Source organism: Vulpes vulpes, chromosome 13, assembly GCF_048418805.1.
Source record: "Vulpes vulpes isolate BD-2025 chromosome 13, VulVul3, whole genome shotgun sequence".
NCBI lineage: Eukaryota > Metazoa > Chordata > Mammalia > Carnivora > Canidae > Vulpes > Vulpes vulpes.
In genome coordinates, this window is record NC_132792.1 from 33,510,052 (window position 1) to 33,537,534 (window position 27,483).

The 27,483-nt window shown below is 39.8% G+C and overlaps 1 protein-coding gene across 18 annotated transcripts in view; it reads left to right on the forward strand.

Moving 5' to 3' along the window:
• NCALD (neurocalcin delta) overlaps positions 1-27,483 on the forward strand; it is a 377,474-nt gene that overhangs the window by 65,843 nt on the left and 284,148 nt on the right. For 5 of the 18 annotated variants that reach the window (XM_072734137.1, XM_072734142.1, XM_072734144.1 and 2 more), the window contains exon 2: positions 22,202-22,276. The exons of the other annotated variants lie outside the window; for them this stretch is intronic. The gene's annotated coding sequence lies outside the window, so the exon portion shown is untranslated. The remainder of the gene's footprint in view (positions 1-22,201; positions 22,277-27,483) is intronic. 18 annotated transcript variants of the gene reach the window in all.

Sequence of the window (27,483 nt, forward strand, 5' to 3'; positions counted from 1 at the left end):
TAATATCATTTTGTGCATCTCACACAGGTAACTTGGGATACAAAACTCACATCCCTTTCTCAGAGTATAAGAAAGAATTAGGTAGGAGGTTCCTTTTCAGACATGCCCCACAGTGAGCCCTTAACCCGTGGGGATGTGCCTGCCTCACTGCTGATTTTCCCTTTCCTCTCTAACTGCAAGCCTTGAAAGGAAATGGTTTTCACAAATTGTATTCTTTTTTTTTTTTTTTTTTAAGATTTTATTTATTTATTCATAAGAGACACTGAGGGAGAGGCAGAGACACAGGCAGAGGGAGAAGCAGGTTCCCTGTGGGGAGCCCAATGTGGCACTCAACCCTTGTGATAATTCCATTATGTGACCTTTGATGCTTCTTTTTGTGTGCTTCTCTGTGCTGTGTGCATGTTGATCATTTCAGTATTTACTGGCCTGACCATTTGGTGAAGGGGACTGTGAGAAAAGTGACTCTTTTAACTTCTTGGTAGCGACTGCGTGTTGGGTACAGGAAAAGTGAAACTAATAGCTGAAAGAATCCTGGTGGGTTTTCTAGAGACTTATTTATTTGTCTTCCTATGAATAATCGAGAGCCATATACAGTTATAAAATTATTTTAAATTGTCAAGAAAAACCCCAGGGCACTCTCTACTTGGAAATGTGATGGGGTGGAAATGTGCTGGATTGTTGTTTTGTTTTGTTTTGTTTTGAGGGAGGGCATTGGTGATGTTTATAATATTAGTGCTCCAATAGATAACTTCAGTAGCCCTGAGGGAGTTTAAGTTGGGGACTGAGGTTGAGAGTTAGGATGAGGTTGAGAGTTAGGATGCAGGGCAAAAGCAGAGTTCCAAAAGGTTCAATGTCCCTCCCCCGCCCATGGAGTTTTCCCTGCAATCACTCGGGGGCCCTCAACATTGTAGTTACGCATTTGAATGAGGAGGAATAACCTTCCAAAGGTTTGAAGCAAACATTCTTTGGGACTCAAGCCAGTCACTGAGCAGGGGCTTGAGCGATCCCTGCAGCTGTTCGCCCCAACCCCCACCCACTATCCCTCTGTCACTGCCCCCTCAGTTCCCAGGGGGGAGCAGGTAGCCTGCAGATGGGCTTCTTCAGGAGGCGGTGCCTGTGTATGGGGCAGTGGAAATACAAGGCGGATATGAAACAATGCCTCACTGATTCTTATCAGAACAAAGTAATGTGACTCTGCAGATTAGCAGATTGAAATCTGCTGCGGCCTCTCAGCATTTCTATTTTGGGTCTGGAGAGCATCCTTCCAACTCTTTCTTTTTTTCCACTCCCCCTTCAAAGCCCCTTCTGCTTGTTAGCTTTTTCATTTTTCCAGGGCTGTGGAGTACACTGCCTGGCGTTTCTTGATTGTTTGCTAGGCTGAGAAGAATTGTTGTATCTGATATTTTATCATAGGCTGGATTCAGCTAATGAAACCTCAGATTGAAGCAGGCTCAGGTCCTTAGTAAATGCTAACTGAATGAGTGGGTGCATGAGCAGACGAGGACACGTGTATGGAAGAACGAAGCACCAAAGAATAAAGTATGAAATTCTATGAAGGGAATCATTCAGTCCTGGCTACTTTGCAAAGGGACTTCCTACTGATACCAGTTAACTTTGCACACTGGCTCAAATATCCATGATGGAAAGGTTTGTGTTCCTGTTTGGCATGTAAGTTTGCGCATTTAATAGCATCAGTACAGCAAAACACACTCAGTTCAGTTGTCCTAGACAGTGGCTAGCTGGATAAGGCTTATATATACGTATTTTTCTCTTCTCTGTACCTCTGTTGGCTTGAGTAGCTATACAGGTGTTTGGCTATTTACTAGGATGGGACAACTGAGAGATGAAACTCAGTTGTTAAATTACATTTCATGAGCAATGAAGTACAGGTTCTTACTGATATTTCATGCAAGGGATAAAATAAAATATTTAGAAATTGTTTTTAATTTTGATATTTTGTTTCTAGGGAACACTAACATTAAAAAAACTCTTTTCCTTTTATTTTGCTCTAAGTTGAACTATCTCAGGATTAATCTCTTAAATGTGTCTATTTACTTGCACTGAGTGCTTTTGATTTAGCTTTTCCTTTAATTGGTTAGTTGCAGTATTTTTTTTGAAGATTTATTCATTTATTTGAGAGAGAGAGAGGGAGAACATGTGTGTAGGGGGAGAGGCAGAGGGAGAGGGAGAGAGAGAATCCCACGCAGGTTCCACAATCAGCACAGAGCCCCATGTGGGGCTTAATCTCACAGTCCCAAGATCATGACCTGACCTGAAATCAAGAGTCTGACACTCACCTGATTGAGCCCCTCAGGTGCCCCTTGGTTGGTTGCAGTATTAATGACAGTAAGTGATGTTGAAGTTTCTGTTTCAATTCCCATCTTCAAGCCACAATTTATGAAAAGCCTTTCCCTCTCAAAATCATTATCATCATCATCTTATAGAAGTGCAGTGTATCTTCTTCCTTTTGTCTATTTTTAGATATAAAATGGAAAATAATAAATATTCTCATATTATCCAAAAATAAGTTGTTCCAAGAGCAACTTCAGCTTTGGCTTTAATATGTGTTACATTTCATTAAGTTTCTCTCTGTGGACTTGGTTAATAGCTATAATTTATGGATATAAGACTGGGTAGGCATCTGAGGTATTCAGGATACTATATTTTTAGAATACATGTGTAATTGCTTTTCCTTCACTGTTTCTCGAGTCCCTTTGTAGCAGGTGTTGGAAGGAATAGGAGTGAATTGTGTCCATCTTGAGCCAGTCATTAATTGGCATCTGCTGTTGCAGGTATGAGGGATAAAGGCAGGATCTCCACTCTCCAGGCATTGAAGTGGACTTGAACTGGCATATTATTGCACTGTCATAACGGTGCAGTATGGTGGCTGAGAGCAGGGACTCTGCAGCAGATAGCCTGCTTTTGAACTCTTACTCTGTTACTTACTACCTGGGTGAACTTCGGTTACCTAACATCTGTAGACTGTTTCCTAATTTGTAAAATTGGAATGGTGATAGTAACTACCTCCTTGAGCTATTGTAAGATTGAATGTTAATACACATAGATTCTTAGAATAGAGACTGACACAGAATAGATACTCTATCAATGTTTGCTATGATGATGATGATGATGATGATGGTGGTGGTGGTGGTGGTGGTGGTGGTGGTGGTGGTGGTAGTAGTGATCCCAAAGTGCCTATGTATATTCTGGGATTGATTGAGCAATTGATTCAATCATTCTGCAAAACGAACAAGTTCATTGAGCAGGTACTATGTACAGACACTGTGCTTCATCTTGAGGTTTAGAAGTCAATAAGATTTAGTTTCTACCCCCAAGGGGTTCTCTGTCTGTTTAATGGTGTTTGTTTTTGACCTGTATCCGTTGTAGAAGTAGAAAGGGCTCCACAAATCTTTCAGAAAGGGAGGAAACAATGTTTATACAAAGAATGAAAGAATATAAAGTTGACTCAGCAGGTATTGGTTATATTTGGAAGACTTAAACCTAGTTGTACTGTGGAGGTGTGAGAAGCCATCCATTGATTCTTCTTCAGCTTTTCTTGCCCCAGTGCACCCATCTGAGGGGTCTGGGTATGGGTTAGAGGGGCGTAGTTCTGTTTTACACAAGTATCCAGTGGCCTTTGCTCTGAACCCTGACAATATGGGGGAGGGACCTTGTCAGTGCTCTCTCCTATGGTTGGGAGTTCCCAAAGCTCTGGGCCTGGAGGATGGAAGAGGAAGAGTTAATCTCAGGGCTGTAGCAGCTGAATATACAGCATAAACAGCATTTGAGGATGAGATCACTTCTGTTTTGAGAATCTAAAGGCAAACACAGTCACATTTGTTCGTGTAATCACTGCCTTGTTTGAAATTGTTTATGTTTAGAAATTCATGTCAGAATGTTTATCAGTTGGGGGACAGAAACTGACTCTGATTACTTAAGTCCAAAAGGAATCCACTGGAAGGCTATCCTGCAGCTCCTGAAATTGAAGGAAAAGCATGAATGGTATATGATTTGGCCTCAGAAAGGAAGTTGGTCGGTTTTGGGGTTCTAAATATTGGGCAACCAAGGGATAGACTTTTCAGGACTCACATCAGGATGAATCAGCTACAATCGTTTCCATCCAGACATTCTTTCCCTGGAGATTCAAATTCCTGGAAGAGCAAGTGGGCTGGGTCATTTTGCCTATCTCCTTACCAGAAGGCCCACCCAGACTGCAAGGAGGGGTGGTGGGTAGTTCTGTGGATGCTGGAAAGGCAGGCATTGATGTCTATCCCTGATGACAAAATAATGGTGTATTTCTCAGGCCTCCTTTTTCCAAATCTTTTTGGCTATTTAATCTTAGATAGTCTATCAAGAATACTTTTGAACTTTTATTTTATTATAAAGATTTTATTTATTTATTCATAAGAGACACAGAGAAAGAGGTAGAGACATAGGCAGAGGGAGAAGCAGGCTCCATGCAGGGAGCCTGATGTGGGACTCAATCCCGGGACTCTTGGATCACACCCTGAGCCAAAGGCAGCCGCTCAACCGCTGATCCACCCAGGTGTCCCACTTTTGAACTTTTAGAGCATGAGTTGGAATCATAGTGGAAATGTTGGTAACTCTGAATGAGCAATAGAAAGGCAACAGATGGAGCTGTTGGTCCCAGAACATGGGACTGTGTTCAGAGTGGCTTTATAATGCACTGTGGATAGAAAGCTGTAGATTGGAAATGGTGGGCTTTCTAGGTGTTTGTCTACCTGAGGCCTATGTTTCTCTGGGTGATTCCTATGAGAAGTTAAACATTTTGAAGTTTTATTTAAATAATAATCTTAGAAATATGGCCATTTATCTGCTTATCCTGGATCATGTGATGACACTTAACACTACAAGCATCAATCCTTCTCTTATTTTTGGTGCATTGGGTTTTCTGAAGCACTGGCTCTGAATAGAAATTCATTAATCGTCATGGTCTAATGAGAAAAAGATAGAAGTGGGCGTAATATAAAAATGTGTTTGCATCAAGTGCAGACCAAATGATATTACTGGGTACTGTTTTAAGAAGAGAGAAAACTGTTTGGGAAATGGGATCTTCATATGGCACACAGCAGCATAGGCATGATGAATGCAAAGGAAACCAGACCATAGGAGTTGGTCCCATAGCCAAAATGAAAGGAGCAATTTAGTTTCAGCAAAATGACATAATCTTTTGCATGTATTAATGGTATTTTGAATTTTATTGACTTTGTAGTTTTGTCTGGATTTAGTTTGTGCTGTAATAGTGGTATAAGACTACCAGCACAAGATATATACAAGTTATTTTATATCTGTATATATTTAAGTGAATTATAATAAAAAATAACTAGCTAACCCTAGAGGTCCTTGGGGAATTTTGTTTTCTTTAAAATAAAAGGAAATTACTTTATTCAGGTTTTGGAAAAGCTGGTCTATGGGAGATACTTGCTCCCTCTCTACTCCACCTCCATGGGAGCAATACACTTCCTCATCCCAGGGATGCTGGGTGTGACCATGTGACTTGCTTGGGCTGGTGGGATATTAGCAGACCCAGAAGCAGAAGCTTGAAAGGAGCTTGTGGTTTGGCTTGGCCTCTTATACTTCTCTCTCTCTGGGAGAAGATCATGACCCAGGTGCTGTTGGTCCCAAAGAGGATGACAGACATGTAGAGCTGACCAGAACCCAGCTGAACCCAACTTAGATTGGCTAAATTCTCACCGACCAACAGTGTGAGCAAGAAAGAAATACTTATCATTGTATGACCTGTGGTTGTTTGCCACACAGCATTATTGTGGCAATAGCTGATTGATATGGTCTAGCATATATTTTTTAAAGATTTTATTTATTTATTCATGAGAAACAGAGAGAGAGAGAGAGAGAGAGAGAGAGGCAGAGATACAGGCAGAGGGAGAAGCAGGCTCCATGCAGGAAGCCCGATATGGGACTCGTTACCCGGTCTCCAGGATCACGCCCGGGGCTGAAGGTGGCACTGAACTGCTGAGCCACCTGGGCTGCCCGAGTCTAGCATATTGATTAGTTAGTCACACTAGAGTGTGTAAGCTTGGATTTTATTGAGCATGTACTACATGCCAGTCATTGTTGTAGGTGCTAGGGCTATAGCATCAAAAACAGACCAAGTGTCAGCCCTTAGGGAATATGTATTCTAGCAGATGATCAGTAATTTTTGTTTGGCTACTTATGTATCTGATGAATGCTTTGTTTTTTCCCCTTTTCCAAATAGGCAAACTAACTTTCCCTGACATGTTTGGAAAGTGACAATTATCTGGATAGATGTGATCTTGTCTACATATGGATTTTATATTGAACAAAACAGTCAGGGAATAATTTGACTACTGATGTTGCTACCATTATCATCAAAACTGTCTCCATTAAGGCATTTACGGCTGTTGACTCATGTCTAGAAATGTCTAGAAAAGAATATAAAAATAGATGAAAAAAATAAGAACATCATCACTTTGTCTACCAATTTCATTCTTGCTTGATTTTGCTTTATACAAAGTTTTGACTGGGCTCCTTAACTAAAAATAATCTCCCCGTGTACATAAAATTTCACCAGGGTAAATGGCTGTGTGTGCACTTATATTTATGCATGTCTGAAAGTTCTGCTGACTGTGGAGGTCGGTGGCGGCTGGTCTGGAATAAAAACATCATCCTGGGAAGGGAATTTGAATGTAATGTTGAATACATTTAAAAATATTATTCAAATGACTGAAAAGTTCAGTTTTATGAATTCAGGACTATTGGGAATCAGCAGCAAAAAATCGCATTTCTTTCTTCACGGAGAACGGGGCTAAAATGCAACTGTAAATATTCAATCCTCAGAGGCCTGAAAGCTGCAAGGCCCATTTCAGGTTTAACTCACAGAAAGTAAAGCTTGCTTGCCCAGATCAGTGCTGGATAGGTGATAACAAATAGCAGCCAGTTTGAAAAATACTGTATTGCACTTTGAAATGCAGTGAAATTTGGACTCTTTTGCGTTGATGCCCAGCTCCCTGTGTCTATGGCCTCAAATGTCAGTGGTCTCAGGCTGGTGGGGTAACCCTATTGATATAGTCAGGAAGTACTTGGATGTCCATCAGAGCCACAAAAGACTTTTATCTGTCCACCCTGGGGAGCTGTTGGTAAGGAGAAGTTCTGGCTTTCTCCTCTGCCCATTCTGCTGGTAACTGTGCTCTGGCTGGGCTCGACTGACCCCATAATCTTTGGAATGATGTTCCTTGTTCTTTCTCAGGACTTTTGCTTTATCTCACTGTTTTTGTTTGTTTGTTTGTTTGTTTGTGGCAGGGAGAAAGTGGGGAAGAATGGATTACAAGTGTGGGGGGTGTCTTTTTGGGGGAGGAGTTTGACCATGTTGAGTCTGAAAGAGCACAGTCAATCTAAGCAGTGAGAAATGAGGAGAATAGGTTACTATTGCCTTGTTGCCAGATGTAAATAATACTGCTAGGCCATGCGGAATTGGGAGGGAATTTTTAGCTATATTTTAGAAACAGTTCACCCATTTAGAAATGTTTTATTTCTATGTAAATGATTCACCCATTTGGAAATGTTTGATTTCTATGTAAAGAAGTTAATATTTTCCTTCTTACTGAGTTAAGCCCAAAGCATTCAGGACACAGTTGCCCAATTATATAACATGATTTCATCAGATCTGCTCTTGAGGCTGTTAGATTCCTGGGTCCTCTGATAACCTGCTGCTTCCCAGGGCCTGGATGCTGTGGTTGGTCTGTTTTAATGATCAGCTTCTGGGCTCCAGTCAAAGGAGAGGTGTTGCAGTGTCAGTAGGAAAGGATTAGCGCTGAGAAAACCAAAGCTGAAATGAGGGTTGGTTCCATAAGAGATATCTCTGTGTGCTTGGGGAGGGAGGAAGGAAATCATTTTACCTGGGGTTTAGGCCAAGGGATGCTGACCAGTGCCTGGACACAGAAGTGTGGTCTCCTTTGACTGTCCAGAGAAGCCAAAGTGGTCAGAGCCAGAGGCCTGGAGTAAGCCTTGCCCTAGATCAGTGGTTCTTTTTTTTTTTTTTTTAATTTTATTTATTTATGATAGTCACAGAGAGAAAGAGAGAGAGGCAGAGACATAGGCAGAGGGAGAAGCAGGCTCCATGCACCGGTAGCCCGACGTGGGATTCGATCCTGGGTGCGCCACCCAGGGATCCCAGATCAATGGTTCTTAAAGTGTGTTTTCTTACCGGCATCTTCCAAATCCTTGGGAATTTGTTAGACATGCAACTTCACAGACTATTCCAGACCTGCTGAATCAGATACCCTGAGTGTAGGGCCCCAGACAACTTGTTGTAACAAGTCCTCCAGGAGACCCTAAAAGGGTGAACCACACCTTAAAGGTAAGCTAAAGGGCTCTAGGAACCCCAAATCTGTCACCCACAACTAGAGTACAGGGCTCATCACAGGAAAGAGAATTTTTCCTTCTTACTCGATAGTTAAATTTAGCAGGATGGTAATTTGTAAGAGTTCATTAAATGCTCATTTTTCCCACTAAGTGTTACACTAGTATGGCAGTGATTCATGGCAGATTACAAACTTATAAAAATGGATACTTAGATCATATTTTGATATTTTACCAATAGTTTTACATTGTTATAGTCTGATTTCTCTTCATATTTTCCTTGACTTCTTTTAGAAGCCTGTGACCTCAGTTTTTTTTAAACATTCATTCACATACTATGAAGTACCTGTTATGTGCAAGATAGACATGGTACTTAGTTGAGAATACATAGTTTCTGCCATCAAGGCAATGTAGTATAGGCAGATGATAGAGTTCTGTTTATAACAATAGCCACAGTACTTCCAATTGGGGTGAATATAAAGAAATTTGGGAGCAAAGAGGATGGAGTGACCCACATAACCTGATAGGAGAGTGGCCCCTGGGAAGTCTTCATAGAGAAGGTGATATTTGAACAGGGACCTAAAGGAATAAAATGTTGACCAGGCAGGGAAGAATGTGCTAGATGGCAAGAATACATATAGGACTGTATTTGCTGTAATAGATTCCCATAAACTTGGTAGCTTAAATAATACAAACTTATTTATTATTCTGTAGATTAGAAGTCTGACATGGATCTTAATGCACTAAAATCAAGGTGGTGGCAGAGTGCATTTCTCTATGGAGGCTCTAGGGGACAACACACTTCTATGCCTTTTCCAGCTAAAAGAGTTTGCGTTCCTTGGCTTGTGATCTCCTTCCCCCATCTTCGAAGCCAGCAATGGCAGATGGTGTCCTTCTCACACTGACATCTGTCTGGTTGTCTGGACCCCTGTGATCAGATTGCCACCTACCTGACAAATATAGGGTAATCTATCTACCTCAAGGTTGTTATCCTTATTATATCTGCAAAGTTCCTTTGCTATGTGAAGCAACATAGTCACATGTTCTGAGGATTAGAGCATCTTCAGGGATCATTATTCTGCCACGGGAAAGCATGGATGCCTGATAGTGTGGAGAATGTTTTAGAAAGAATAAGAAAGCTCTGTGTAGCTGTGCTATTGCCAGCAGTGAGAGAGAAAGTGCTGTGGAGGTGTGGAAATGTGTATACGGCAAAATGAGACAGAGTTGCTCTTAGTAGAGGCCCAAGTTTTAAGAATTTTAGTGGCTGACTTACTTCAGTTGACATTTAGAAAGATAATCCCTTTCTTTGTAGAGGAAACATGGATGTTGGCCACAGGGACAGGTGTCAGTAGGTAGAAAAATTCCATTTCTTCATTTTCTAACTTTATTTATCTGTCTTAAATTTAAGTCACTGTGAATCTTGAAGTTTTGGTAAAGTTAAAAGGATTTGCTCCTTAGTAAAATCTAGCATTGCATTGCTGTAGTTAGAACAAAAACAAACAAAAAACCCCAAAAGCTTGATATTCACAGTATCTGAAGGTTACAGTGTCCCTTTGCAATGAAGTAAAAGTAAATCTTGCTCATCTCCCTTTCTAAGCACTTTGACCTTTGTCCTCATTCTTTTAGCTACTTTCAGAGTTAAAGATGGCATATCATAAAAGGAGACTTTGCTGACTGTTTTGAAGTCTTTAGCAGTGAGAACACTAAGCTGGGAAAACATCTTTCTTAGTATGATCTAGAATGCATTTTTGAATGGTCATCATCCAGTATTTATTGAATACTTATCATGAGCAATAATGGACTTTAAATTGGCCATAAACTATATGTCTTCTGATCCAATCTCCATCAAATGCTTTATCATATTAAAAGTTCAGATTGTAAGAACTTGGTGAATACCAAGTGTTTCATGCTGCAAAATTATCCTGAATATAAGTAGGTTATTGTTGTTAAAAATGATTTTCCCCTTAATACTTCACCACTGGGATGGATAAGAGAGAAGAAAGTCAGACAGCGCATGTTAGATGGATCTGAGAACTAAATGTGGAGTCAGTGGAGTCAAAAGAAGTAATTTTAACCTAAACTGAGAAGAACAGTAGATTAGGGTAAGATTTGACTTGAATTTAAATCCTACCTTGTCAAGACAGACAGAAATGTAAAATGAAGCAATTATTTTTAAGTAGTGGCTAGAGCTTGAAAATTTTAGCAATACATGTTTCTAACAGGGAAACCATAAAATACAATCAAGCTTACTTATTCAGAGAAAACTTCTATTAAATATCTGTGTATTCTTGCAAACCTTCTTCAGTATACTTACAGATGTTGAGGTCATAAGTGAAGGGATTCTGTAAATAACATCCGTCTCTCCTGCTTGAGTTCAGAACTAAATAAAAAACACAGGGCCCCCTGGGTGGCTCAGGTTATGATCCCAGGGTTCTGAGATTGAGCCCTGAGTTGAGCTCCCTGCTCAGTGGGGAGTCTGCTTCTCCTTCTCCCTCTTCCTCTCCATACTCCTTGTGTTTACTCACTCTCTCTCAACCCCCCCCCCCCGCAAAAACCCCCCCAAACCCCAAAAGAAAACCACAGGAGCAAAACAGATGAAAAAAATTATATATAAATTTTATAAAATTATATATATTTATAACATATATTAGATATTACATTATATAATAATATATATCATGGTTTTATGTTTTGTTTCATCTTTTAAGAATGGTTTCTTGAGTGGTCTGGACTGAGTATGTATATATGTATAGGTGTGTGTGTATCTACAAACCCACCCAGCCTCACATCTAGAGCCACGTTGTTTAGCTCTAGATCGGGCATTAATGCGAGGCTAAGTGGATTTGTGGATTCCTTCCCCTGAGTCAGCCATAGGCAGCGTTAGAATGAGAATGTGTGCACCTCAAAGGCAGAGATAAGAGCACTGGACTCTGTGGGCTTGCAGGTCTGTGGAAAGGAGAGAGGCAGAGCACATGTGGCTGTCGCTGTCTAGTTATCAACCAGATAATTCACTGCTTCTTCCAGTGAGAATAACCCGTATTGCTGCTGTCCGAGGGCACGCCGGGTCTGGCCTCATATGGTTCCTACAGCTGGACTTAGCGCATTGTATTCCCGCCACAGAGTTATTGAATTCTGTTTGTTGTTAGGACAGAGTGGTGATTTCCAGGCTCCTTCCAAATGTGGAACCAGGCACCGAAAGTCCTCTTTTGTCTTTTTTTTTTTTAAAAAGATTTTATTTATTTATTCATGAGAGACACACAGAGAGAGGCAGAGACACAGGCAGAGGGAGAAGCAGGCTCCCTGCAGGGAGCCCGACGTGGGACTCGATCCTGGGTCTCCAGGATCACATCCCAGGCTGAAGGCGGTGCTGAACTGCGGAGCCACCTGGGCTGCCCTGAACAAATTCTTTGTAGAAATTTTAGAAAATAAACAATGCTACTAAACCTTCCCCCATATTTAATGATGTTAGTTTTCCTCTCGGATAATTTCTGTGAAGTGGAATTGCTTACTTAAAAGGTGTACAAAATGTTAAGGCTTTAAAAATGTATCCGGGAGGCTGATATTGGGGAAGCATGCCAAATTATCTTCCAAAAATGTATATTCTTTATACTAACCTGGTCCCAAAAGATAACTAAGGCTACATACACTGAAACCCAGCTCTGAGTGTTTGTTTTGTGCCTACCATATGTTCACTGTGCTGATTTTCAAGGGCTCTGTTTTGATTTACAACGATAGGAGGTAGAAAAAAAATGAGGCTCTAATAATAGTTTGGTATTCACCAAGATCCAATAGGAAATAAAAAGAAAGCAATAAGAAAACTGAAGGAGAAATTAGATTTTAGTTTACTTTTGTTCTGTCAGCCATTCATTGTGAAATTTCACACAATGGTATGTTGTGTGTTTAAGAGAATGATGGTATAGTTCACACACCAGCAGACTGACTGATGATTGACCCCTTCCCACTCTTCATTAATTTGGTGATGAAAGAATCAACCAGCTGTGTCTGAGCAGAAAGGGATGATTCTATCATAAGGGCTCACTTGGTCCCACTGTAGAGTGGGTAAAGAGCCAGGGAGAAGGCAGGCATTTTTTTTTTAGCAGGTCGCTTAAAATGAAAACAATGAAATGTGTATTTTTATATCCTTAATGATAGCTAATGTTTATCAAGCTCTTACTATTTGCAGACACTGCTCTAGGGGCTTTCATCTCTTTCTGTCATTAATGTAGGCTCTTCACTCTGGAGTGTGGGTGGTTGGTAAGTGAGAGCAGTTGCTGTTACTGTCTAGGGGTACAGTGAAGTCCAAATATGTTAGGCATAGTTCCACTCGCTTCTATAGACTATTGTGAATGGATATGACTTAGGTCTATCTTTCTTGAATGATTTGAGATGGTTTTGAAACTTTCACACTAAATGCAATCTTTCTTCAGAAACTTGGGAACTATTTGTGTCAGCTCAGCAATGATACCCAGTGAGTCTGGCTATGCAGTGCCATGTGGTTTTTCTTCTGGGGTTGGGTCACAGGATGAGCAAACCTTTATCTTTACTAGGCATCAACTGATTGCACCCCACAGTGGTTGTACAGGTTACACTCACACCAGCAGTGTGGAAGAGCTCCCTTTGTCCACTGTCCTCAGCAGTCAGTGAACTTTACATTTTTTGCCCAATCAGGGTTTTTTAGAGAAACAGAACCAATGGGATGTCTGTGCATATGTGGGTATGCATATATATGTGTGCATATATATAAATAAATAAAAATAAAAATAGATATATGTCCACAGAGAGATAGAGAGACAGAGAGAGAGAAGAGAGAGAAATTTATTTTCAGGAATTGCCTCATGTGTTTGTAGAGACTGGCAAGTTTGAAATTTGCATGGCAGGTTGGCATGCTGGAGACTCAGAGAAGAGTTGATGTTGCAACTAGGGTCCAAAGGCAGTCTGGAGGTGGAATTTTCTCTTTCTTGGAGGACCTCAATCTTTTTCTCTGAAGGCCTTCAACTGATTGGACGAGACTCATCCACATTTTAGAGGGTAATCTGCTTTAATCAGAGTCTACTGATTGAAATGTTAATCTCCTCTAAAAAATATTTTCATAGTAACATGTTGACTGGTGTTTGATCAAATATCCGGGTACCATGTGCTAGCCAAGTTGATGCATAAAATTAACCATCACTGGACAGTATTTGGTTTTTAAACATTCCTGTCCCTCAGATAATAGCCCACACCTAGTAAGCATGTTCAGTGCAAGTGTTTTGGAATGAATGTGAATGAATGGCTGAAAGATGTGACTCCACTCATGTCTAAATTCTTTACTTGTGAGGGATGCCTTGAGGGTCAGTGAGAAAAATCACAATTAACATGTTCTAATATCTTGAAAAGATGTTCCTGATGGAATTGGAAAGGATAAAATTTGTACATGAATAAAGAGTTAAACTTTTGTGAGTGATTAGGTCTTTATAGATATATTTTACCTTAATTGGCAAATCAACTTTAAGATTGAGGGTCCTTAAAAAAATAGACATCCACTTGTCTGTAAAAGTAATATATAAATATCTAGAGGAATGAGAAACCATTCCCATTTTAAGAAATTACTGATTCAAAGTCAAAGGGAAATGACACCTCACATCTGACATATGTCAGTGTTGCCAGGTGGTTAACAATGCTAGACTGTCTGGGTTTGGGTCATGACTCCATTACTCATTAATTTTGTGCCTCATTTTCCTCCATTGTAAAACAGAGATAACAATGATCAGCCTTGCTGTGAGGATTGAATGAATTAATTGAGTGCTTAATCTAGTTCCTGGTATACAGTAAGTGGTCAAGCAGTGTTATTCATTAGCACCTCTATTCATATTTAACTTTTAATATGCTACTTTTAAAAGCCAGCTAAGAATAGAGATAATATTTTAAAATATACCAACTTTAAGTATTTAATATTTAAAATATTAAATCCATATTTAATACTAGTATTTTTTAAAGACTTATTTATTTGAGAGAGAGAGATTGAATGCAAGTGGGGGGAGGGGCAGATGAAAAAAGAAATCCTCAAGCAGACTCCCCACTGAGCGTGGAGCCTGACTTGATCCCAGGATCCTGAGATCATGACCTGAGCTGAAATCAAGAGTCAATCACTTAACTAACTGAGCCACTCCGGTACCCTCATATTTAATATAAATATTTAAATATTGAACATTTTAAAGTCTCTCAATTTTTGAGAGGATGTATAAAATTAGATTTTAAAGGAATCAAGATTTCTTCATTAGGCTTGAATTTCATAACACATATAAAATGAAATTATAGCATATATGGTAATTTTTTAAACATGGGTGGTAAATATTTTCAAGGCATAGGGTTCTTTATATTTGTAAATTGGAACCTTATCTCCTTATAGGATTCCACAGGTAATTGCTAGAAGCATCTGGTTCCTATTTGTATTGTGATTGCCTAATATTTTGACATTTCTTCTCAGGCAAATTATGACCTGTGGGCTAAATCTGACTCAATGCTTGTTTTTGTATGGCCCTCAAGGTAAGAGTGGTTTTTACATTTTTAAATGGGAAAAAAAACAAACAAACAAAAGAAAGGTAATATTTCATAATATATGAAAATTAAATCAAATTCAAATTTCAGTGTCCATAAATAAAGTTTTATTGGAACACAGCCATGCTGATTCCTTTATGTCCTTATTTATACTGGCTTTCATGTTTTAGCTACAGAGGTGAGTAGTTGTGACAGAGACTGCATGGGCTGCAAGCCTAAACCAAACTACCTGGCCCTTTACAGATGTTTGCCAACACCTGTTCAGTTCTTCCTTTTTTTTTTTTTTTTTAGATTTTATCTATTTATTCATGAGAGACACAGAGACAGATAGAGACATGGGGAGAAGCAGGCTCCCTGCGGGAAGCCTGATACAGGACTCAATCCCAGGATCATGGGATCATGACGTGAGCCAAAGGCAGATGCTCAACCACTGAGACACCCAGGCATCCCATACACCTGTTCAGTTCTAAATGTGGACAGAGAGGTGAGATTCAGCTTTGTCGACTTTGGAAACTAATAGCAGGTGAGGTCAGAGACAGAAGCATTTAGTAAAAATAAGTTCATAATCCATATGAGTGGCTTTAACCCCCCTCAAGTCCTCCTTACCTTCTGAGGTAATACATGTGAAAACTCTCAGAAGCACTGTGTGAGAGAAAGCTAAATGCCTTCACAACCAAAAGGTTAATATGGCAGGTGGGCTAGCTACTTAAGACAATCAAGAAGGGGCCTAGGAATAGAGGTCTGCAATCTGTAATTTTTCAGGCCAAATGTATTAGATAAAAAGGACATAACCCAGTGGGAGTGTTTTCCCTTTTCTGATATTCTTAGGCTGGAATCTTCTCAACTGCTTCATCAGGAATTATCTGCTGTAATTACTGAGATCTGTGGTCTGTGTTATCAACCTGTCAGAAGAACCAAGAAAGTCTTTCCTTAAAAATTAAAAAAAAATTATCTTAAGTTGCTAACCATAAAATGCTTAAAAAATAGTTCTTTGTATAACTACATAAAGCACTTCAGAGAGATTCTTCCTTTTTACCTTGATTCAAAGAACATTGAAAAATTCAAAGAACATTAAGTTCAGTTTCATTCTAGACGGGAAAATTCTTATGGATATAATTCCCTACAGCAAGTTTAGAAATGTCCATTCTTCTGTCCATTTGAAGACCTACTTTACTTAAAATTTTGTTGAAATTTCTTTTGCAAAATAGCTCCTCATTATTGTTTAGAATGAACACCCCAGGGAAATGATATCTTCTAGGAGTCTCATGTTTAAAAACTATTGAAATAATGGAACATTGTTTTAACCTGATACACTGTGGTTTGGAGTCAGCATGGCACACCATGGTTTTCAACTTCTGTGTTTGGATGGCTTGGGCATTGGGCCAAAACTATTCAAGGCCTTATTGAGATGGTTCCATTATTTCTTCTGGTTGTCTTATCCCTATTGACTTTTGGAGTACAGTGCTGTTGAATTAAAGTGTTAACCCTCATGCCAACGTAGAGCTCAGCAGCATTTGCAAAAGCTGCAGCAATCGAGTTACAGTACCTAGCTGATAAAAGGAAGAAGAGATTTATGGAGCACAGAGGAAGTTTTTGTGTTTAAAACAATGAAAAATGTGAGCATAAGTTATTAAAACTCAACAAGAAGAAAACAAACAATTAAAAATGGGCAAAAGATCTAACACTCACTTCACCAAAGAAGATACACAGATGACAAATAAGCATATGAAGGTATGTGCAGCCTCATATGTCACAGAAATTGCAAATTAAGACAACAACGAGATGCCATTATACACCAAAAATTCAAAACACTGACAACATCAAATGCTGGCAAAGATATGGAGCAATAGGACCTCTCATTCATTGCTAGGGGGAGGCTGCAAAATGGTACAGCCACTTTGGAAGGTAGCTTGGCCATTTCTTACAAAACTAAACATACCCTTACCATATGATCCAGCAATCATATTTCTTGGTATTTACCCAAATTATTTGAAAACATATGTTCACACAAAAACCTGCAGATGAATGTTTATAACAGCTTTATGTATAATTGCCCAAACTCAGAAGCAACCAAGCTATCCTTCAATAGCTCAAAGAATAAACTGTGGTATACCCATTCAATGGAATATTATTCAGTGATAAAAAGAAGCAAACTATGAAGCAGGAAAGATCAGAGGATCCCTCAATGCATATTGCTAAGTGGGAGAAGCCAATCCAAAAAGGCTACATGTTATATGATTCCAACTATATGATGTTCTGGAAAAGGCCAGAGTATAGTGACAGTAAAAAAGATCAGTGGTTGCCAGAGATAGAGCTTAGGGGAATGTTCAGGGCAGTGAAACTATTCTGTATGATATTATAATGGTGGTGTACATTATACATTTGTCATTATACATTTGTCAAAATCCTAGAGTGTATAGCACAAAGAGTAAACCTAGTGTTAACCATGAATTTCAGTTAAAAGTAATTTATCAATACTGGTTCATCAATTGTAACAAATGTATACCGCTGATGTAAGATGTTAATAGTAGCAGAAACTGTGTGGGGTGAGGGAGGGGACTTTGTACCTAAAATGGCTCTAAAATTGAAGTCTATTAATTAAAACAAATAAACAAAGGATAATAGTGACATCTAGGTCTTAACCTATTTCCCTTCCTGTTAACATTTATTAATTTTTGAAACTCTCAACCCCATTTATAAGAGAACAGCAATTCACCCACCCTTACATAATTAATTAGAATGTATATTTACACTGTTGCTCACACTGTTCGGAAATACATGTTGAGTAGAATGAATAAGAATGGGATGGAAGAATGAATGAAGACCAGTGAATCCTATTTTCTTTAGAACGAAAGAAGACTGTTGAGCCTTTTTAAGTGTTCTGAGAGAGGGAGTGATACCTTAGCAATGATTGGAAAGTTTTTTTAATTTCTATTTCTTTCAACTTTCCAATTTAGAGCACAACTGTGGTGTAGTCAAAAGAGGAATGAGGATAAGAAACATTTAGTCAGTTGGCTCATTAGCCAATATTTATTGAATACTAGTGTGTGCTATACCTAGGTACATGGGTTTTCAATATAGACATCTTTCCCTGCAAGGACTAACAGTTTAGTGACTTTGGTCATGAGATCTGGGATAGACAATCTGGGTTTTGATTCTTGCTATGACACCTGTGAGATCTTGGGTGTAAGTTTTAGTGTAGTATTCTCCATCTGTAAAATGGAGATAAAAATCATCCCTACTATTGATGGATCTGTGAGAATTAAAGTGTATAAAGCAGCTCATACATTGTATGCATACAAATTAGAAAAGTATTTCCTTTTATCTCTCTATGTAATTGGAGGTACATCAAAGATGTCAAAGGCTTGGTACCCCTTTATCCTCTTTAAAGTTCCCTCGATAACCACCTCAAGGGAATGTAGTGAGGACAAAGCTGAATTAGAAGGAGCTGTATGGGCGCCGCCTTCAGCCCAGGGCCTGATCCTGGAGACCTGGGATTGAGTCCCACGTCGGGCTCCCTGCATGGAGCCTGCTTCTCCCTCTGTCTGTGTTTCTGCCTCTCTCTCTCCCTGTGTGTGTGTGTCTCTCATGAATAAATAAATAAAATCTTTTTTTAAAAATTTTTATTTATTTATGATAGTCACACAGAGAGAGAGAGAGAGAGAGAGAGGCAGAGACACAGGCAGAGAGAGAAGCAGACTCCATGCACCGGTAGCCCGACGTGGGATTCGATCCTGGGTCTCCAGGATCGCGCCCTGGGCCAAAGGCAGGCGCCAAACCGCTGCGCCACCCAGGAATCCCCAATTAATAAAATCTTTAAAATAGAGGCAGCTGTGTGAAGGATAAGAGGCAACTAAATCTTTAACTGTTTGACCTGATAAAGACAAATCACCTCTCCTTAGAAAAATCCCCTTAAAAAGTAAATGTTCCAAAGCAGAACATGTGCGCACGTGTGTTTGATTATTTCTCCTCTCCAAATAGAAGAAAGTACATAAGGAGACAAAACCCACAGACAAATTTAAAACTCTTAATGGAATGTCTGTCTCTGTTTCTGTCTGTCTGTCTCTCTCTCTCTCTCTCTCACACACACACACATACACATACACACTCAGCTCAACTGCAAGTGAATGACAGTAGATAGTTCTTAACTTATAAAGATTTCCTATGTTACCTTGAGAGAGCATACTTGTAGAGCCAAGTGTCCATTTTTCTTATCTCTTCTTCTGTGCTGTAAGTGGAGGAGGCTGCTAATCCCCCAGTTCAGTTTCTGAGTGGTCAGCAGCAACAATGGTCAGAAGAGCCCATTCAGAGGGGACCAAACAGGAAAGCAACATCTGTGTTAGTGCTGGATGGCAGAAGGACACTGCATACTCTCAAAAGATGAACTCCTGGGCTACAGGACTTCTCAGAGAATTGCCTTTACTGACTTACATTTTCCTGTGATATTGTCTGCTTTTATAGAGGAGGAGAGATGGGGATTGCTTGAGTGTCCTGTATCTTTAATGAACACTGTGCATCAATTTGATTTCCTTGTTAAGAAAAAATGAGGGAACAATAGATTTTGTGTACAACCTAATGTCCCACATTTTTATTAATTGTTTAGTATTATGTTATTAAATATTTGCTTTAGCTGGAAAGCTTTAGTTAATCCTCTGTCTCAGAAATTGGGTGATTAAAAACCTTCTTACATTATTATTTTTTCCAAATGATCTCTGCTTTTTTATGATCCTTAAGTATCTTAAGCACAGTTTAATCTATAAGCCCCCCTCCCATCCTCTCAGAAGCAGGCAAGAATAAATCTCAAGTAAATGTAAAAATAGTGTCATATCCTTAAGTGGGCAGGGATTCTCTAAACCATAAACACAATTGGAATTCTAGTTTACCTCTTGATCTCAAACCTTTTATTTAAATCACAGAGACATTTGTTTTTAGAACTGGAAGAGTCCTCAGTAGTAGAATATTTCTTTCTTTAGAAGCCAGTCTTGGGCACTTAGATGGAGGGGATTTCTTTAAAGGATAAAGGATTCTCAAGTCTCACGTAGGGCTCTTTTTTCTATCAATTGAAATGAAAGTCACACACATACATGGCCAGTGGATATTATAAGAAGTTCTGCTCTGGAGGCAGACCAGGTTGGAACCTCAGCTCCATGGCTTACCAGCTATGTAACTCATTTCTTCAACCAAAAACACGGAGAATAATGATGGTACTTACCAGGTAAAATTGTTGTGAGAAGCAAATTGTATCATGTATGTAAAAAGGGCTTAGGCTAATGCCTAGTCCCTGATAAATTCCCAATAAATGGCTCCCTTTGTTATTATTTTCTTTATTATCAGGATCATTAGTATCCTATGATAAATACTCTAGATCTGCACTAATATACTAGCTGCTAGCTACATCCAACTGTTTAAATTTATAGTAATTAAAATTAAATTAAATTAAAAATTTAGTTCTTCAGTTGCTTCAGCCACATTTGAAGGGCTTAATGCCACATGTGGCTAGTGGCTATCAAATTGGACAGTGCAGACATAGAACCCATGATCAAAGAAGATTATATTGGACAATGCTGCTTAAGAGTTGTTTTTCAAGTATCAGCTAATTAATTAACGCCGTCAGATAGGACCTCTGTAACATTTAAAACATACTCATTGTGAGATGAAGTAGGACAAAGCTGAAATAATCAATCATAATCATAATCATAATCATAATCATAATCATAATCATAATCATAATATGGTGACCAGAGATTCGATATTTACCTACCTGGAAAACTTACTGGCAGAGGAATGCATTGCCTTTACTCTTCTCATTTGTGAACATTGCTTAAGAACATCTAAGGGAAACACTTAAGAGTATGTGATTCTGACAAAGAAACTTAGACAGATATAGGAAGGTTAGACACAGGAAAGAGTAATATTGTAATAACAGACTATGTTTTTACATTTTTTAGGAGAATCCATTCAGGTTCTAGGAGAATTTATCACACATTGTTCCCAGTTGGTGAAATGGAGTTTATAGGTTCTTGGTGCAGTATCAGGGAACATCCACCCTACAGTGAATTATTTTAATGTAATTGGTGGACAGGGTCTAACATAAGCTGTGGCCTGTAAAAGCAAAATTAATATCAGCATTGCTTATTTATCAGGTATCCAGAGTATTATCATATACCTGAAGATGTTTTTAGAAGTGAATTATATAATTTGAGAATTATCTAAGCATTTGATCTTTTGCACAGTGCTTACCATGTAATAGGCTCAGTCAACATTAGTGAACTCAACTGAGTGTCTTTGTGAGTTCCTAGAAATGGTTGGCAGGAATGGTGCAAGCAGCATTATTTAAACCGTAAGCAGTTTGTAATAATAGTATCAGTATAGGGGGCCATGACCAGCATTTAACAAATGGAATATATCAGACTACACTGCTTGTATTAAGACAAAAATATCATAATGTAAAATATTGGCTTCAAATATGTATGTATGGGCATACGGAGTCTCCATGATTTTTTTTTTCCTGTGTGGGTTGTGGTCAAAAGCTAGTGGTGTAGAAGAAGTTCAAGTATCCACTGGGTAGTTGAACCTGGTTGATAATGATAATGATGACCAGAATAGCTAAAATTTGAATGTTTATCATAAGGCAGCACTTTTAGTTTTTTACACAAATCACATTGTATTTGGAAAATGCCATATATAATGTATGTAGCAATGCTATATATAATAACCATATGTAGTAAATTATGTAATAAAGGGTAAAATATAAGAATTTTCTAATTTCATTCTCACCTTGTTGAGGGGCAGAGGGTAGGCAAATAATACTCCCAGTCTACATTTCAGCGAGCCTTCCTGTTCCTATAGAACTTATGCTGGCTTTCACCACAGTTGGCAGGAGCAACTTCCCAAATTTTCTCTTCTTGGACCCATTTCTATGCCTCCTGAGCTTACCTAGCAAGGATGAACTATTTTTCCCTCATTGGTTTATTCATTGTTTAAAGTTGTAAATAATAACTTTGCAGCTTCTCCGTCTTCTCACATTCTTCTATCTCTTCTAGTATTTTATCAGACTGAATTATACAATATATCAGACTTAAATTCTTTAAAAAGAATTATTTTTAAACAACTCACATAGCAATTTTCCCATGCATTGTTTTAACACGTCTGCTTAAAATGAAGGCCAGAACTGGTGCAAGTAAGTGAAAATGTGTTGAAATGTCAAGTGTTGGTGCTCAGGGAGTCTAGTAACATTTTAGTTTCCATCCTTTGAGGCAAAATAGCCTCTTTGGACAAATGCTCAAGTTGTTTTTCTTCCTAGGAGAGATGTAACCAGAGTCCTAGAGCGGGGAGTAGCTACTAGATGTCTTCTTTCTGGCCTGGCTTATTCCTTCAGGTAGGAACCGGAAAACAAAGAGAATGAGTGGTTTCGAAATGTTCTTCTTCCAACCCCTACTTCTAACTCCAGCCTGATTTAGTACAACATATTGTAGCCTTCTCCTTTTTCTTCTTCTTTCTTTCTTTTTTCTTTTTTAAATTTTCTGTCTGTAACAGTGATGCAGAACAGCTGCTTACTAACCTTCTAACATTTTGTCTTTCATGATTTCAGTCCCAACTTCAGGTCATTTCCTAATGGTCTCAACTCTCTTGCTTTTTCCTTTCTCAAGCTCCCCAAATTCTCACCTTTCAATTATTTTTATAGCATTTTGCTCACGTCCAGATTTTCAACCTGTGACAGTCTATTTGTGTTTAATTGGTAATACCAATATTTGTGGCTGGGAGAAGGGCATGATGGCTGTCACTCTATGGAACAATTATAGAAACCAGCAGAAGAACACCCCCCCCCCCAAAAAAAAAACCCAAACCCAACTAAACAAAACCAGAACTCTAAACTCTTTCTTGCTAATTAAAAGTTTTTCAAAGCTTAAACTTCAGTAAAATGTTATCCTCAAACGGAAATGGGTAAAGAACTCACATAAGCCATATACTAATTGGGGAATTCAGTTAAATGCCTATAGTTATCTCAGGTCAAGTTAAAATAAGAATAAGCAGGTGTGGCTGATGTGACTTCCTTGTGTGTTCATATTTTGCTTCTGATGCACCGATGACGGCAAATCTAAGATAAATATAAGGAGGTATTTTTGTTGGAGTGGTATTTTGTTTGTAGTGTGTGTGCTTCTGGAATATGGGGAGAAGGAAGGTAGTTGGCTCCTCTACTTGTGTTCATTTCTTCTGCCCATCCCTGTGATTGTGTCCAAGGGGCAGAAAGATAAAGGGAGCCACCAAGTTTTTACTTGATAACACTGCTGTTAGGTAGCTTTATATTCTCTCAGCCTGGTAGGGGTTTAAGGCTAAATTTTTTTTTTCTCCTGGCTGTTTCTGTGGATTTACTAGAAACTGTCTGCTGCCTCACTATCCCCAACACTAATCCCTTTTGCCTAGCCATTGGGACACCTTCATCTGTAGCTGCCCTGATGCAGATGGCATACTGTCTCTACTCTGGCTCTTCATGTACTGCTTCTTCATCCAAGGAACTTGGACTCATCTCCAGCTTTCGTCAAACATCCAGGAGATCCTACAAGATGGGACCTAATATGACCTCATAAGTAGCATTCCTGTGAGTGGCACCATTTCCATCTTGTCATGGGAAATACACAGGCATCCTTTCTGTGGATGAGCTCTGGGAGTGCAGGCCCACCCAGATTCCAACAGGGCTTCCTCTCCTTGAACTCATGTTGGCAGCTCCAGTCTACCTACCTGGAGTATTTTAAGTTCACCATGACTTCTATTAATGCCAGAATCATAGTCAAGCTCTCTGAGTGGTCCCGTTGAATTGCCCTTTACCAGGCTTGAAGAAAGATTGGAAACCCCCACTCCTTCCCACACGTTAATGTTCTGCTCTCTCCAAATACATCCTGCTCACAGATAATTTTCTCAGTTACTTTTCTCTCATCTCTGAATTTGATATTCTTGATATTCTCTGTATCTTCTAACTAGTTTGTGGATGCTAACTTTGAAATTCTGTCTTGGGTTTATTATCTCTAAACAGAGAGGGAATTTTCCATTTTGATGTTCTGTTATGTATATAATGAATAGATGAAACTCTCTGAGGACTATAAGTACTAGTAAGCCTAGGCCAAGCTTTGCTAGGGCAAATTATGCTCTCTAGGGATATTAGCAAGGAATTCCTCTCAGGGAAAATAGACTACTTCATAGACCTTACCAGGAGGGAATGACTTCTACTAAATGGTTTCAAAACCACCCTACCATAGTAGGTGGTTGGATTTTTTTAATTAGAAAAAGGAAACATTTTTCTTTTATCAAGATATCAATGGTAATTGGATGAGAGTAGCTGAGGCATTTCCTCTTGATTGTGGCCTTTTGTGTTTAGACTGGTTTATTATTCCAGCCTTTCATTGGACTTCCAGGCTGTGCCAAGTGGAGAATTTAGAGCTTGCAAATCAACCAGGGTGGCAATTTTCATAAAGTTCAAGCTGCTTTGACTTTCTCTTTGAGCTCCACATGTCTGCCTAGAGGTCTGCATTCCTTGTATCAAACTGGCCTTTTCAAGAGCCTCCTACTCTCTTTTTAGGTCAGGGGTCATTACAAATAAGTGGCTCCAGGCCATACATGGCCCACTTGTGAGATGTTTGTTTGGCTGTTTTGTTAGATCTGCGCAGTGTTTTGAAAGGCAAGTCATCTAGGCTTGCTCATTTTAACTTACATTGCTCCTGTGCGCTAATTGCACAAAACCTGCAGGCATTTGAACTTTCTTACCTCTTTTTGGATCTCTTAGGACATCTTCCACTGCAAATGAAGGTATACTCTCTGAAACAAACCTCACTTGTGCAATTGAGAGATAAGGCGAAGCACTTTCAGCGAGAGTTTTCCATTTACTTTCTCAATGACTGATTTGTTGTGGGGGAAAGGTGTGGTGTACACAAAGAAAAGGACACTGGGCATGCCTCTCTGTGTGCCATGAGGGCTGCACAAGTGAGTGTCAGACACAAAAGGAGTATTTATTACACACACACACATACAGAGCGAGGATTAGATATTTACTCAGATGCTCATACAACCCCCTCTGCCCCACCAGACACACACCAGGAGTACTTTAAAGCTCAATTTGAGAAATTAGTACACAGATAAGGGTTTGGTTGGTGGTGCTTTGACAGGACAAAAGCCACACTGAGAAAACATACCTTTAATACTCTTGGGTACTCTTTGAACTAGAAAGTTCCTATTATGAGCCTGTCTCTGTGGTATGAAGGTGAGGACACCTTGAACAGCCCCACTGACACAGCCACTACTGTCTTTGTCACCTACTGTCCTGTCACCAAGTCGGCAGCACCTCGGGAGGCATTGCCAGCCCTCCTGTGCCCACCCCAACTGGCCAGAAGAATTCAGGGAAGATGCTTTTAATGGCTTTACTGCTACCATGATCACTTGGAAGGAACACCTATTGGAGCTGATCAACATGGCAGCACAGCCCAGGCAGCCCTCCTGTGCTCTAGGATGTACAGGGCACAGGCTGTGTGAGTCCAGGTGCAGTGGTGGGAACCCACTTGTGTCTGTGTCTCATCTCAAATCCGGAATTCTGGGAAACCAGAATTGAAACAGGCTTCTCGGGCAGCGCGGGGGCCCTCAGCGGTTTAGCGCCGCCTACAGCCCGGGACCTGATCCCGGAGACCCGGGATCGAATCCCACGTCGGGCTCCCTGCGTGGAGCCTGCTTCTCCCTCTGCCTGTGTCTCTGTCTCTCTCTCTCTCTTCCTCTCTCTCTCTCTCATATGAATAAATAAATAAAATCTAAAAAAAACAAAAAACAAAAAACAAAACAACAACCCAAAACAGGGTTCTCTTTATAAGGCTACCTAAGGAAGCCATCACTCTCCTGTTTGCCCCTGGATCTGTGGTCCTTTGGGGGGTGGGCAGAAAAGCTCATTCTTTCTTGCCTGTGCTGTTCCCATTCTACTCAGGACATCAGCTAGAGGGTGGAGGCCCATTCTTCCCCTGCTTTGGGTTACCTTTCTCCAGGATAACACATGAGCTCACTGTTGTGGAACCTTTTAAAACCTTAGGCTAAATTTTTGCAGCATCTCCTGTTGGGAAGTGAGCAAAGCTAACTTTGCTTCCCTGTGTGTTTAGATACTACCACTGATAGCAATGACACTAAACACGTATCCTGTACTTACCAGAAACTAAACTTTATATAAAATCATTTAACCCTCACAAGCCCCTAGAGGGTAGGGATTATCATATCCCTGTTGTACAGGTGAGGAAATTGAGGCACAGAGAGTTGAGAAACTGATGTGAGCCCATGCAATGAGAAAGTGGTAGAAGAGAGTCAAATCTAGGCATTCTGGCCTCTGAATCTTTGTTCCTGATCACCACTAAACTCACTCAGATTAATGATGTAAAACTCTGATGAGATTGATTTGAAAGTTAAATTATCACCAAACTGTTACATAGATATCAGTTATTACTCTCCTTGAGGATGAATTTTAGAGATGTGAATTCCTTCTGAAGAGTGGAAGTATGAGAAAGAATATTAGCAGCACATGTTCTGACAATGTCACAGTGGTCATTGTATTAGTTTTCTGTTGATGTGTAGCAAATTATCACAATATAAGAGCCTGAACTTCATACCAAACAAATTTATTATCTTACAGTTCCTGAGGTTCGGAGTAGAGCACAGCCTAGCTGGGTCCTCTGCCCAGGGTCAAATTAAGGTGGCAGCAGGGGCTGTGATCTCAGAGGCTCAGGGTCATCTTCCCAGATCACTGGTTGTTGGCAGGATTCATTTCCTTGAAGCTGGAGGACTAAAGTCTGTTTTCTTGCCAGCAGTTTGCTGAGATCACTCTCAGCTTCTGGAGACCATAATCTAGTTCCTTGCCAAGTGGCTCCCATGGGTAGTTTGCAACACAGGTGTTTGCTTTCTTTAGTCCAGCTGGAGTGCATCCTTCTGACTTCCCATCTCTCTGGTTGGCCAGGATAGAGTGGCTCACCCATCACCATTAGCCATGTCATCTAACCTAATTGAGGAAGTGGCCATACCATCATATTTATAGGTTCCACCCAAACTCAAGGGGAGGGAATTATACAAGGTGTGTATACCTGCGGGTGGGAATCTTGGGGGCCATCCACAATTCTGCCCATTATAGTCATTGTGGTTTTGGAGCCCATGGGAGGATCTCAGCAACATTGCTAAATGAATTGTGAGAACATTGTGAAATGGGTTACTAATGAATATGGATACGCCACCAAATACAAATAGTACTTCTGCGCTATTCTGGTTAAGAGCCGCAGAATCTGGAGCCCTTGTACTTTGGGCTTTTAGAGGCTTCACTGCCATGAGAACAATCAAGGCCACCAAATAGCCAGTGGTGAAAATTGCCCAGGTAGTTGATGGACTTGATCCTAGTGAAAGTTGATGAAGCAGCTCTTGCAGGCTCATGGACTCGTCCTATTTCTTCCAGACTCTGCAAGCCCCATACAAAGTATTATGCAGTAAATGTCTCTTATCCAGGGCAGAGATTGTTCTTTGAGATAACTATTACCTCTGTGCCACCAACCCATAGGCAATGTTTCCTTTCCTTACAGT